This window comes from Crocuta crocuta, unplaced genomic scaffold (assembly GCF_008692635.1).
Source record: "Crocuta crocuta isolate KB4526 unplaced genomic scaffold, BGI_CrCroc_1.0 scaffold179, whole genome shotgun sequence".
NCBI classification, from domain to species: domain Eukaryota; kingdom Metazoa; phylum Chordata; class Mammalia; order Carnivora; family Hyaenidae; genus Crocuta; species Crocuta crocuta.
The window spans coordinates 17,824,767-17,838,800 of record NW_027551568.1 but is presented as its reverse complement, the minus strand read 5'-3'; the positions used below and the strand labels follow the sequence as shown (position 1 = coordinate 17,838,800).

Here is a 14,034-nt window from a genome sequence, read left to right as displayed (position 1 = left end):
TCATTCCTTGGCCATCTTCCCCTCTGTGAAGGATAAATGCTTATCCATTTACATATCCCAATGGCGTGGGAGTGCCAGAGAAGCCTGGAGTTTAATGTTACCCAAACTCTACCATCCTTTAGGTCCTTTGCTGTTAAAGCCCCGGGCTGCGATCTGTCCCTTTCTCCCTTGCTCTCTTACTTGGAATCTGATAGTCAAACCTTGTTTTACATAGTCAAAAGAGAAACTGTGAGCTCCCCCTCTGCCCTCCAACCTGCTCAGGTTATATGGAGATAGATGCAGAGATGGCGGTGATATTCCACAAGCCAAGGAATGCCAAGGCAAACTACCAGCAGAGAGAGGACAGACATGGAACGGATTCTCCCTCACAGCTGTCAGAAGGAGCCATCCCTGCCAGCACCTTTGATTTTGGACTTCCAGTCTCTGAAACCATGAGACAATAAATTTTTGTTGTTTAGAGGTGCCTGGATGGCTCAGTTGGTTAAGCATCCGACTTCAGCTTAGGTCATGATCTTGCGGTTAGTGGGTTTGAGCCCCATGTCGGGCTCTGTGCTGACAGCTTGGAGCCTAGAGCCTGCTTCAGAGTCTGTGTCTCCCTCCCTCTCTCTCTCTCTGCCCCTCCCTCACTCACTCTCTCTCTCTCTCTGTCTCTTTCAAAAATGAATGAACATTAAACATTTTTTTAATAAAAAAAGAAATTTCTGTTGTTTAAGCTACCTGGTATATGGTACTTTGTTAAGGCAGCCCTAGCAAACTAAATACGGTTTTAATCAATCTTCTATATCTGAGGAAACATCACCACCATTTCCTAAAATAACAAGGTCAGAAAGTTAAGAATCATCCGTGATTTATCAATTTTCTTCAACACCCGCCACCTATATTCAAACCCTGAGTAAGCAGTCTGTCAGTGGGTAACATTGCCCTCTTCCCTCCATTTCTGTTACTAGACCCGAATCCAGCCCTCCATTACTTCTTGTCTGGACTATTGTGTCATATTCCTGATTCCCTATGTAAAGCCTTCCAGGGGCTTCTATCACATTTAAAATATAATCCATACTCTACCCGATGGCATCCTGGACCTCACATGACCTTGCCCTGCTCATCTCTCTGGTTTCCTCACTTTTCCACCTTATTCCCCATGCTTCAGTACACTCATCTCTTTTCTACTGCTTAAAATCACCAAGCCTGTTCCTACCTCAGGGCCTTTGCACTAGAATTTATTTCCTTCTGGAATGTTCTTCATCCAGGTAACTGTTTGTCTGGTTTCTTGTCTTTCAGACCTCACCTCTTCAGTGAGCTGTCCCCTGACTACCTCATCTGAAGTAATCCCTCAGTCCCTCTCTATCACGTCATCATCGTTTCTTCTACTTGGTACATTCTATTACTTGCTATTTTATTTTTGGTCAATTGCAAATATTGATTGAACTCTGACTCTGTGCTAAGAACTCTTCTGGGCTCTGTGGAATACAGTTGTGAATGACAAAGTCTTTGTTCTTACATTGTTTACATTCCAGTGAGGTAGGAAAGATAAATCACTTGTCCCTACCTGATATTTTATTCTGGTTTATTCGTTTTTTTAATTGTCCCACCTACCCTTCTCCCACTAGAATATAAACCATAAGACCTCAGGGCACCCTCTACCTTGTTCATCTCTGTCTCTCTAAGGCTAAGCTTATATAGATCCTGGAACCATTTTATTTAAGTAAAAATATAAATAAAAGGGGAAAAGAGTAAGTGGTATTGTGCTGACAATACAGAGCTACAAACATAAATCTACCATTAATGGATAACTAAATCTCAGCAAACTCATCTGTAAATATGGGAGTAATAATAACAAACTTCAGGGTTATTACTTGCATAAAAGAAGACCCTGTTTGTAATATTTTGTACAGTGCCTCACACACAGGGGGCATAGAGTAAATGCCTCATGAATGAAAATTTATGAAAGTAATTAGGAAACTTTCTTTGAAACCTAGAAATTATGACTGTGTTCTCAGGTAAAATTTTAGATTTAACGGGTCCCTGAATTCTGTGGACACCTTCTCCTCCCTGGCACTCTTACACAACCTCTTTCCTACAGGACTTGTGATTTTTCCAGTTTACATCACAGGTATTCAGATGCATGCGTCACTGCAATAGGCAAGATCTACTTCTCTTACAAAGAATTATATACAGGCTGGTATTAACTAACTATTTCTGCTCATTATAGGCCATCTCTTCAACTCCTTTGCAATCTTCTTGGGAAGAGAAAATGGCTCACACTCATCTTCTGTCAGCCACCTAGCCTCCTCATCACTGCTACATAGAATATCCTTATCAGTTCTGGGTACCATGTTGGTCCTCAGTCACCAAATACTTGCTAATTGAGGGGGACTGACTGTGGTAAGCAGCCTCTTAGATAGCCCTCAGCACTCTTCATGTTTCTGAACATTTATAATCTCCCCTTGAGTGTTGGCTGGACCTAGGGTTTCCCTTCTAAAGAACAGAATACTGTAAAAGTGATGGTATGTCACTTCTAATACCAGGTTACAAAAAGACTTGTCCTCTCTGTCTCTGTCTCTTTTTGTCTGTCTCTTTCTCTCTCAGAGACCTCATTCTGGGGGTAGCAACCCCTCATTCTGCCATGTTGGGTAGCCCTCAGGGGAAGTCCACATTGTGTGGAATTGATGTCTCCATTTGACATCCAGGTAGGAGCTGAAGCCTCCCCACAGCCATGTGAGTGAACTTGGTAGTGGATATTCTCAGACCAATCAATAGCCATTTTAATGAACCTGGATGTGATCCTAAACATGGAGCCTTGTCCACTTGAACCCTGAAATGACTGCAGCCCCAAAAGATACCATGATTTCAGTCTTGTGAGATCGTGAGTCAGGGGCATCCAGCAAATCCATTTCTAGGTTCCTAACCCAAAGAAACTCTGAGATTATGAATGTGAGTTGTTATAAGCCACTAAGTTTGGGAATAACCTGTGACACAGTACTTGCTAGTTGCTCAATAAATATTCTTTGAATAACCAAATGAAAGCTTTTGACCCTTTACTGACATTTAATTCATATGAAATCAGGGATTTATAAAAGCAGCTTCTTTTGCTTTTGTTTTACTCCAAAATGTGGAACCACAGGCAATAAATATAAAAATTGGATCCATTATTCAATTAACAAAATTTCTTGATTGCACTGTCATAAAGTAAATATGATACAGTTCCTGACTCCAAAATGGACTTTCCAATCTAGCAGGCATACATACTCATGAGTGTCTCCATGCAGTGTTTCTCTGAATTGAATTCTGGGTAGAAGAGAACTTAATAAACTGATAATTATTCTTAAAAGAGTGAGACAAGTCTATATGTAACTCCAAGCTCTCCACTAATTAATGAAACATCTGGAAGAAGTAAAAAACCTCCCCAGGTCTTCAGTTTCTTCAGTAGTAAAACAGGCACCATGATACCTACTTTTGTAAGGATTTATATATTACAAACCCCAGATTCAGAATTTCAGCCCAAATATACTAAAAAAAAAAACAAAAAAACTTATGGTCTCATTTGCCATGCTTCTTAAAATGGTATCATCAAATGGGAAAAAAAAATAGATGATCAACTATGAGGATCTCATAGAAAAGCAAGTGACTCATGGTTCAAAGAATAGAGCCCTACAGTCAGGAATCCCTGACTAAACATAACTATAACCAAATCTATAAAATCAACCGGGAGATGGCTTAGATCTCAGACTTTTTCTCCACGTCCCCCAAACACATATGGAAGCAGAAATCACTTATAGTTTGAGAAAAATAAACTTGAAACTCAACCCCATAAAATAAACGTAAGAAACTTGTAAACCTGAGAAATGGAATGGAATGAAATGGAAATTTAGAAATCTAGAACTGCAGGAGGGGGTGGTTAAAAATCCAAAGTGTATCTGAAAAACCTTAAAATAAAAGTCTATTGAAAGAAAATCAGTGTTGCCAAACTTATTTATCAAACGTGTGTCTTTTATTCTCTAGGTGCCTGTTTACCTTTGGTTTACACACGATTCTAACAAGTATTAAAATTCAGTATCTCAGCGCTGAAATAGTTGTGTAGTCAGGCAAGCTAGAAATACTGGGAAGCATGAGTCTGACAGAAAGAAGACAAATGACAACAAATTAGACAAAAGCCTAAGAAAATAATTAGAGTAATCTGAGGCCATTTAATGAAGGGGAAGGAAGTCCTACATAATCCAATAGTATCAATGTATGCATCCCTAGATTATGGAAGTGCATAAACTGAATCTTCCTAAAGATGCTAACAATTATGTTTTACATTTTATCTCCCTAAACTTGGAAGAGTGCCACAACTTAAAAATTTTTTATAGTTGGCATTAAAAATTATACATAATGTCATATTTCAGTCATCCCTCAAATTCAAATATAAATTACTTTTAGTGACAGCAGGCTAAATAAATAAATAAATAAATAAGTGTAAAGGGATCGCAGACACCTAATGAATCATTGAGGGACGCCAGACTGTGTGAAAGAGACCCTAGCATTTGACCTTGACATCTAGACAGATGGGTGTGACCATGCTCCACATGTCCCTTGGGACTTGCAAACAGACGGTTCCGCAGCTGAGCGTATACCTGGGTTTTTCTTTCGATGTGCAGTGATAGGTCAGAGGCACACTGTGGCTGACTTTTTTACAATCTCACACTGGACTTGCCCAGTGGAGTGTAGGTAGAGTCCCTCCATCAATTTGCCTGGTATTGTAACTTTTTCCGTTTGTAAGTCTTTTAACCAAGAAGTACTTTTCCACCTAACATTTTTCTCCCCAGTGGTTCTTTATTAAGGGCTTCACGCCTCATTGAAACATTCTGTGCTGAAGATTCTCCACATGCTCCTGCAGATCCACCCTCCACTCTGCTCTGGGCCCCCAGAAGCTGACCTCTACCGTCTTCTTCAAAAGACCCCCTGGTCCTCCAAGCTTCTGAGCAGGGTAGCTGTGAGGGACAGCACCAAGGGGCCAGGGAGTGGGAGAAGAGGAAGACTGTCATTTTATCCCCCTGGATTCCTCCCTGCATTCCTCCCTGCTGGACCATTTGTTAGAGGAGAATTCTCTCCCTCTCCCTCTCTTCTTTTTACCAATTTCATCTGCATGTCAGAGAAACTCGTTTTACTTTCACTGGTTCATGAGTTCTTGACAAATGTATATACCCACGCAGCCACTGCCACAATCAAAAAGAAAATTCCACAAAATGTTCCTAGTGTCTCCCCATGCATTCAGTACCGCCCCTAGCCCTAGGCAACTACTGATCAGCTCCCCATCATTATAGATTTGTTTTACTTTGATTAGAATTTAATAGGAATGGAATCATAGAGTATGAACTCTTTTGTTCAACATAATTATTTTCAAATTTATCTATGTTGTTGAGTCCATTGATATTTCGTTACAATTAATTGCTTTGTTGCATTCCGTTGTATGCCTGTCACAACTAAAGACCAACGGTGGCTACTTTCGTACGGGCCTTCCCTATAACTCATTGCTCCCAGGTTCCTTGTTGATTTCCCTTAAGTTGTCCGCCATCTTTGTAAATAGCCATTTCATGAAACTTTAGTCAATGATCCCCTGTAGACATACCCACTCTGCTGCTGGGCTTCTAACTGATCCATCATCACTAAGGAAACACAGTATTAAAAGAATATATAAATGCTTGTTTTCAAAAGTGATAGATTTTTTAAAGTTTTTCTTTATTTATTTTAAGAGATAGAGCAAGTAGGGAAGGAGCAGAGAAGGGGCAGAAAGAGAGGGAGAGAGAGAATCCCAAGGAGGTTCCTCACTGTCAGCATGGAGCCCTACAAGGGGTTTGATCCCACAAACGGTGAGATCATGACCTGAGCTGAAATCAGGAGTCAGACGCTTCACCAACTGAGCCACTCAACGCCCCTAAAGTGATATATGTTTTTATTGGCACCATTCTCTCATTCTTCATTATGACCCTCTATGGCAAAGTAGATAACATTTTCTAACTTCAAAAAGAAATGTGGATTATCCAGCTCTTTGCCTATGGTACATGATGAAATAGTAGGTAGAAAGAATGATGCAGAAGAGACTGAAGCCTTGAATTTCTAAACTTCAGAGTCCTTTTAATTACTTAAAAATAGTCTTTTTCTTCAGGTTATAAAAGATACATGTGTTAAATGAATATTTGGAAAATGCAGAAAATGTAAAAAATAAAATATAAACATCCATAAACCCACCTTCCTGAAGTAAACATAGCATATTTCTTTCCAGTCTTTTTTTTTTCTGATGATCCACATGCAGCTGTTTTAAATAAAATTAGATTCCTAGGGGTAGTCTTGTTTCTTGCCTTTTTACACCTAACTGTATATAGCAGCGTTTTTCATTATCATTAAATATTATCTACAGACATTATTTTTAATGGTCACATAAATCTTACTTTGTATAACTCGTGTGTTCAATTATTTCCCTATTGTTTGTGATCCTTTGCTTCTAACAGGGATGTAAATTTTGCAGAGGTGAACCAATTCAACTCATTGGCCATTATGATGGTGTTCTTTGACATTTGGAGCCGGCCTGCTCCTAAATAGAATTTAAAATCAAGGGATTTAACAATTGAAAGAAAGGTACTTGACAGCTAATGGAGGCATTTGGGGAATATTCACTGGGCCTAACAAGGAAAATAATGGGGTTCTCAGTCTCCATCTCCAGGTAACTTCCAAAGACTGCCCTGCTAAGGTTCAATTAAGATGAGAAGGATCAGGTAACTTTGCAAGAAGACCATAATTCCTGCATAACAAATGTCAAATGTTGCCATTTTAGCTGTTCTGAGTGACTGCTTTGTTATTTCTAAGGGTTTTAAAGGTAGTATTTGTCAATGGCAGTACCACTGACTTTTCAAAGTAATTAACTTTGTATCTAAAAATAAACTTAATTGTTTAACCACTGGTGTATTAGGCACTGGGAGGAATGTACTACTTTCTTTGGAAATAAATCGATTCCTTCAGTCTTTAGATTTATTTCTCCTAGAACCATGTTATTGTGTTGTAAAATGGCCCACCCCTCCCATTATCTCCTAAGTAGCAGTTAGGCTGGGGAGAAAACAGTTATATTGATATATGAAGTTGGAGGCAGATGCCAAGCTAATTGATCTGAGTAGGTTAAATGGGAGAAAATACTTCCAAGAATCAATAGAGGTGCTAATTCGGCTAATTGTTGGATAGTGTTTCTTTTTTAAGTGAGTGATTTTCCCAATTACTGTTTATCATGTTGATTTTTTTTTTACCCTAAGTTTATCAGTTTTAACTTTACTAAACCTTCCATGATATTGGTTTCCACTGTGTCTTTGTCCCAGAGTTTTTATCACCAACCTGGTGACAGGTAGTTTTCCTGGATATGCTGATCTTACAGCATAAAAACTACGCTTGGTCTCTTACCCAGGCAAATCCAGTGGAGTCAATTTTCTGCCAGTGGCATTCAAAACAAAAACAAGAGTCCTTGTCTTGCCAGAGTTGATGGACCAAGAAATAGAAGTTGAAGCATATTATTTAAATTTACAAGGATAACCAATAGACAAACTGAAGATTAATATCTTTCTAATTAAAAAACTGGGAAGAGAAAGGCAGAGCAAGAAGATAATGAACTAATTTCTTACCTGCCCATAGGTGTTGGGAGAAGGTGTGTCAAATACATATTGCTAAGATTGATAGCTCAAGACTTGGTCAATAACAGATACAAGGAGTGGTTGTGGATACAATAATGGATACAAGGTGTTGGGCGAAGAAATAAAGTGGCAAAGAGAGAGAATGTTTTCTTTTTTAAAACTTTTATAAATAATAATTGTAAAATTATCATAATAGAAACACAAAGGTGTTGGAAGTTTGGAAAGAATAGTGAGTAGATAAGAAGGAAAGAGAAATCCTAGACTCCTACCTTGTGAGAACTAAAAGAGACCTAAGAGAACTAAATCTTTTCCCATTCCCCCACTTTACAAATGACAGACAAAGAGACAGATGGTTGAATAATAGAGGATATTACAAACAATGAGACTCAAAAAGGACAAAACAGAGTATATTCTATTGATATGCATGATATTTTCTTGGAATAATACTTGGAGAGTTCTTGCTAACCCCCACCCCCAAGCCGCTTCACTAATGCCTGAAAAGATGGGACTAAACCTTTCATTCCAAAATGAGGGATACCCTAGGGGAAAATTTACACATTAACTCAGGGTTTTGCTTGAGTAATTTTGACCTGAATTGGAACAAAGTTTTAAATGTCTGATATTAGAAGAGTACAAAACTCTGAATACAGAGACGGAGCAAGCTCTGTCACTATGAGCTCCAAAATGAATGACCAGAGGCATCTGATACAAATATTTTAGATTGTAACTGTTTCCTGCTGTGTTTCCTGCTGTCCACTATCTGTCTCTGGCCTCCTTCTTTCTTTCTGTGCAATGGTCCATGATGTGCGAATTGTTTTAATGGCTAAAATCAGCATCAGAATAGGAATTTCAAATAGTTACTGCCAGATTTGGCTGGAATCTTTGGCAGATTCCCCTGCTGGAGTGTTCACTGTCCTATCAGGGTGGTGATGATAAGCCTGAACCAACACATCAACTGATGCCTAACCTGGAAGAGAAAAGAACTTTTCAAGGCCTTTCACAGCAAAGTTGGAGTTCACTGATGAAAAGAATTCACGTAAACATCAGGGCACCAACGAAAGTCTTCCTGCAAGTAAATTGTTATCAGAGGACTTAGAACAACAATTGTCACTTCTCAGATGGTCAGCCTGGTCAGCTATGAAATGGAGATATTGGACTTGGTCCTGCCCCTTTTGTAGAGACCAACATGTGGGAAAATAAACAAGGCAAAAATTCATAGAAGCACCGTGAGAAATCACCAAGCAAATATGAAAATAATCTCAGGGGCTCTTGGTTGGCTCAGTCGGTTAAGCGTCCAACTTCGGCTCGGGTCATGACCTCAAGGTTTGTGGGTTCGAGCCCCATGTCAGGCTCTGTGCCGGCAGCTTGGAGTCTGGAGCCTGCTTCAGATTCTGTGTCTCCTTCTCTCTCTGCCCCACCTCTACTTGTGCTCTGCCTCTCTCAGTCTCTCAAAAATAAATAAGTGTAAAAAATAATAATTAAAAAAATAATAATCAGAAATGATTCCAAGGTGTTGAACTCTGAGATCAGGGACCCACAGAGCATTGCATGGAGTGCTGCACATCGTAGATATTCAAACGTGTTTTATGTATGTGTAATGGAGAACACAAGACAAAAACAGACAAAAATGCAAGTGAAAATACAAGTGATTCCATAAGGCAGCATATGATTAGCAAGGCATATGGGTAGTCAGTGCCACGATTTCAGAGGACATCAAGTCCTCCAGAGGGACTCTGGAGTGAAACTGGAAGAGAAACTTCAGTTGGGCTTTGAAGGAGAGGTCAGGTTAGCTAGCTAATGAAGAAAATAGAAAACAAAGAGTGGGGCAAAATATAATTGGTAAATTTATCGAATGCTTCCAGTACATCCAAGTATGATTGTCTGGTCGTCCCTTGTATATATTCTATAGTCCTAACAAAAACTTTCTGAAGGGTAAATATAAATATTAATATATGTTCCCAATAATTTGTATCTTATAGCTAAAACATGATTCAAAGATGCTGAGTTGCCTTGAGATCGCACAGCTAATCATGAGGAAGCTTGTATGACTGACCTCAAAGCTATTATTCTTAACTGGAAAGCAGGTGTGCACATTGGAAACTGCAGACCACCATTCAGTTGACAGTAAGATGCCACTGAGGCCTCACAGGGTGTTCAGTCCTGACATCCCAGAAGAGAGTATTCTTTGTAGCCCAAACTCTGTGACGATGCATGTGTGTGTGTGTGTGTGTGTTTGTGTGTGTGTGTGTGTGTGTATATTCAATCCTTATTATGTACAGACTCTGTATTTGCAAATTTATTGACTAAAATCAATACTTGTAGAGCTTTTGTGGCCATTTGTAGACATGTGCAGAGTGACAAAAAATTTGAGTCGCCTGATATGACTCCTTCCAGCTGAGGACTGACAAGGCAACACTCTGCCTTCTTACTTTAGCTATCATCCTAGAAACAAGTGTCTTCTTTAGGATCTATTTAGTGCCGTGCTTTTCACATTTTTGTGCTTTTGGTCGGTGATTTTGTTATTGAAAATGGTATCCAAGGGCAGAGCTAAAATTCTGTCTAGTGTTCCTAAGCACAAGAAGTCTGGGAAGTGATAAGGTACATGTTAGGTAAGTGTCATTCAGGTAAGAGTTGTAGTATAGTTGGCCATGAGTTCAATGTTAATGAACTAACAATATATATTAAATAAGGAGACTTTAAATAGAAACACACATAAAACAAGGTTATAGATCCATTGGTTGACAAAATGTGATCAGAGGCTCACAGGAAGCTAACCCTGTATTTTCCCTAGGAGCAATGGTTCAGTGCTCTCCAACTCATGGTTTACACCAACTTTATAGACATAACTACCACAAATAACAAGAATCAGCTCTATCTCCTTAAAGAAATCACCTGTTGCATGCAGTATCACTCATGTTTACATATCACGAATGAATTTCCTGGATTTACTAACTCCTTTTGGGGACAGAAAAGTAGTTAGAGGCAGAGATAGAGGTGGTGAATGGAATGGATAGGTAGAGTCCTGAGCTAGATGGACAAGCATAGATGGCGTCAGCCTTACCAGCTAAAGAGAGCTGGGTGTTTGAGGTTATGGGTATTAGAGACTCTAAAAGGAGGCTAGTTGGACCCCAGTGAGAATGGACTTTAGCTACTCATTATTTTGTCTTTACAAGCGGGACTCCTGGAGGTGCTGCCTATTGTACTCAATGAGGAATTACCCAGTGGGACTTCTTGCTGTCTACAATATCTTGTTAACTCTCCAGTCCGAGCCAGGGAACTCTGCCAATCCCCCGTCAGTGTCTCTTCTGCTGTGATTTGCCTATTCCAGTCTATGCTTCTAACCATTCCATGGGACAGTGCACATCAGGTCGGAGAATGGACTGAGTGCCCAGAGCCTGGGGTCTATTATCACAAGTTCAACACTTCTTTGAGGGTTTATGTTTTACCACAGAAACTCAGGTAAATTTTGCACTACAGTGTACAATGTACCTGTGCCTATGAGTGCAACAAAAAATAACATAAACTTAGCACTTTAAGAATAATAGTTAATGTGTATGGAACAATGACCATAAGCCAGGCACTGTTCTATGCACTTTACTTTCATTGCCTTTGTTAATTCTCACAGCATGAAATAGTATGCATTATCACTGTCATCTCCATTTTACAGGTGGAGAAACTAAGGCTTAGAAAAGATAATTATTTTGTCCAAGCTCACTCAGCCAGTCGGTGCTGGAGGCCAGGTTCAAACCCGAGCCACCTGACGCCAGAGCTCTGCTGGATCCTTGAAGGTCCAACCACAGTCCCCTCCTCCACAAGTCTCTCCATGTGCCCTATAGTGAACTCAGTGTCCTCAGAAGTCATAGAATTCACCTCTGTGTCCCTTCCTTAATTATATACAATAAAACCTTGGTTTGTGAGCATAATTTGTTCTGGACATATGCTTATAATCCAATGCACTTGTATATCAAAGCGAATTTCCTCATAAGAAATAATGGAAACTCAGATGATTTGTTCCACAACCCAAAATATTCACATAAAAATTATTACAATACTGTAATATAACACAAAATAATAAAGAGAATACAAAATATAAAGAAAAATAAATTAACCTTCACTTACCTTTGAAAACCTTTGTGGCTGGTGTGAGGGAGACGAGAAGAGGAGGGTTACTATTTAGGATGACTTTCACTACCACTGATGGAACCATTGCTATCTGTTGGCTCAATGGAATCTTCTTTTCATGCAGCTTTAACAAGGAACCTGTTCAATGGCACTTGCTTTTGCCTCCTTTTGACGACTTCGCAGAAATGTGACATTGCATTAATGATCCACCCACAATCCCGCAGCAAGAGAAAGAGAGAAGAACCACTGGCTCAGTTATGATCATGTGACATTCAGCATCATGTACTACTAGTATTATAAGACATCATTCGTTTATCAAGTTAAAATTTACTAGAAATGTTTGTTTGTCTTGCAAACACTCTTCTTGTTCTTGTTTGCAGAACACTCGTAGAACAAGTTACTCGCAATCCAAGGTTTTACTGTACTCTTTATATATTGTCATTCATATGTTTTATACATGCACCTACCCTGGGACATCTGGAACTCCCACTCCGAAGATTCCAACTTTGAGAAGGACAAGTCTATATGAAATACCTGGCATTCTTTAAGCCAAGTGACCAGTGTCAATATGTGTCACAGACAGCCTTAAGGCCTCAGATGAGGGGAAGAGGAAAAGAAGGACCAAAAAAAGTAGTGGTGATGGGGCACCTGGGTGGCTCATGTGGTTGAGTGTCCAACTTTGGCTCAGGTCATGATCTCATGGTTCATGGGTTTGAGCCTCATGTGGGGCTCTGACCTGACAGCTCAGAGCCTAGAGCCTGCTTCGGATTCTGTGTCTCCCTTGCTTTCTGCTCCTCTTCCACTCACGCTCTGTCTCTCTCTGTCTTTCAAAAATTAATAAACGTTAAAAAAATCTTTTAAAAATCGGTGGTGAGGGAACAAGATGGAAGAAGATAAAAATAAATAAATTAATAAAATAAATTAAAATAAAATTAATGGAGGGAGAGGGAGATGGGATAGAAAAACAAATAAACACCGTACATGAGCCTGGGCATTGTAGACAAATTACAATTATGGCTAAAAGTATATAATTCCATGTATCCTGTGGATTACCAATCCCACATGGACTGGCCCAAGCTCAAGGCTAGTAATTAGAAAAATAAGAGCTCTGACCCTGTGTTCACTACCAATTTGTTAGGCAATCTTCAGCAATTTGACCAACTTCCAATCCACACACCTCACTCAATCTGTTTCTTCTGCTCATTACCTCCTCTGACTACTGCATCAGATGACTGAGAGTACAAAATGAATGCATATTGTGTGAAACTATTTTGAGGAAAAACTCACTAGACAGAATATTTCACTGCACTTCTGGAAAGTATGGCACATCAATCAAGGCTCCAGTTTGGGTATTAGAGATTCGAAGATAGGAAAGACCTAGTCTCCACCTTCAAAACCTCACAGGCCAGGGATGAACTTAAGATGTGTTAACAAGTGCTTTTCAAAACGGGATGACAAGTGTAATAAGAGAGACATAGTCCAGGAATCGGGAATGGTTAACTCCTCAAGGGAGGTCAGAAGGAATAGCATTGGAAGAAAGCAAAGGCGTCAGTATTTTTTTATGGGGAGGAAAGGAAAGGTGATGAAAGACAAGAAGTAAATAAAAATGTCCAGCTTGAAGCCCATCTATTCAGTATCAAAGTAACAATGTATCCGTTAAAGCCTGACTTCCTTTCTGTGTAATTTTAATCAAGTCCAAAAGGGCACTTGTGAGATTAAATCACTATCCACAAAACCTTGATTTATCTGGGGGAAAATGGACTATTCCAGCCTCCATCCCCTGAGCAGAACAGACAAGCCAATTTTGCCTTTAAAAAATCAACAGGTAGAGACATAACAAAGGTCATATATTATGAGGCTGCAGATGGAAATTCAGCCCCAGCAGTTACATCGACACAGTTATTACTGTTATTACAGCTAAACCTCCTCATTCTGCTGACATTATTAACCAAGACAAACGTGGCCCTGCAGCTTTATTTCATGGGGTAGATCACCTATTAAACCAAGAACAATATCATTGTCTTTTGCAGCACTTCCAAAATTGCTTCCTGCCTCTGAGAGGTGTCCTGGGCTTTTTTCCCCTTACCATCAAAATAGGTACCATCCATCTCGTACATGTTGCTATATGGCCAAATTCTGTTTTGCATGTCCCAGTATAGCCCTCCAATATTCATTCAGGTAAGAGACTTGCAATTGTTGTAATCATTTGTGAAATCATCAGCATGCTCTCTGGCAAACTCATTTAGGAGCTCACAGAGGG

General features: G+C 39.5%; 1 long non-coding RNA gene across 1 annotated transcript in view; it reads right to left on the bottom strand.

Annotated features, from left to right (window-relative positions):
- LOC144220257 (uncharacterized) overlaps positions 1-11,845 on the bottom strand; it is a 47,139-nt gene extending 35,294 nt beyond the window's left edge. Inside the window, exon 1 of the long non-coding RNA XR_013331668.1 lies at positions 11,772-11,845. This is a non-coding gene — a long non-coding RNA (uncharacterized LOC144220257). The remainder of the gene's footprint in view (positions 1-11,771) is intronic.
- Positions 11,846-14,034: the final 2,189 nt, after the last annotated feature.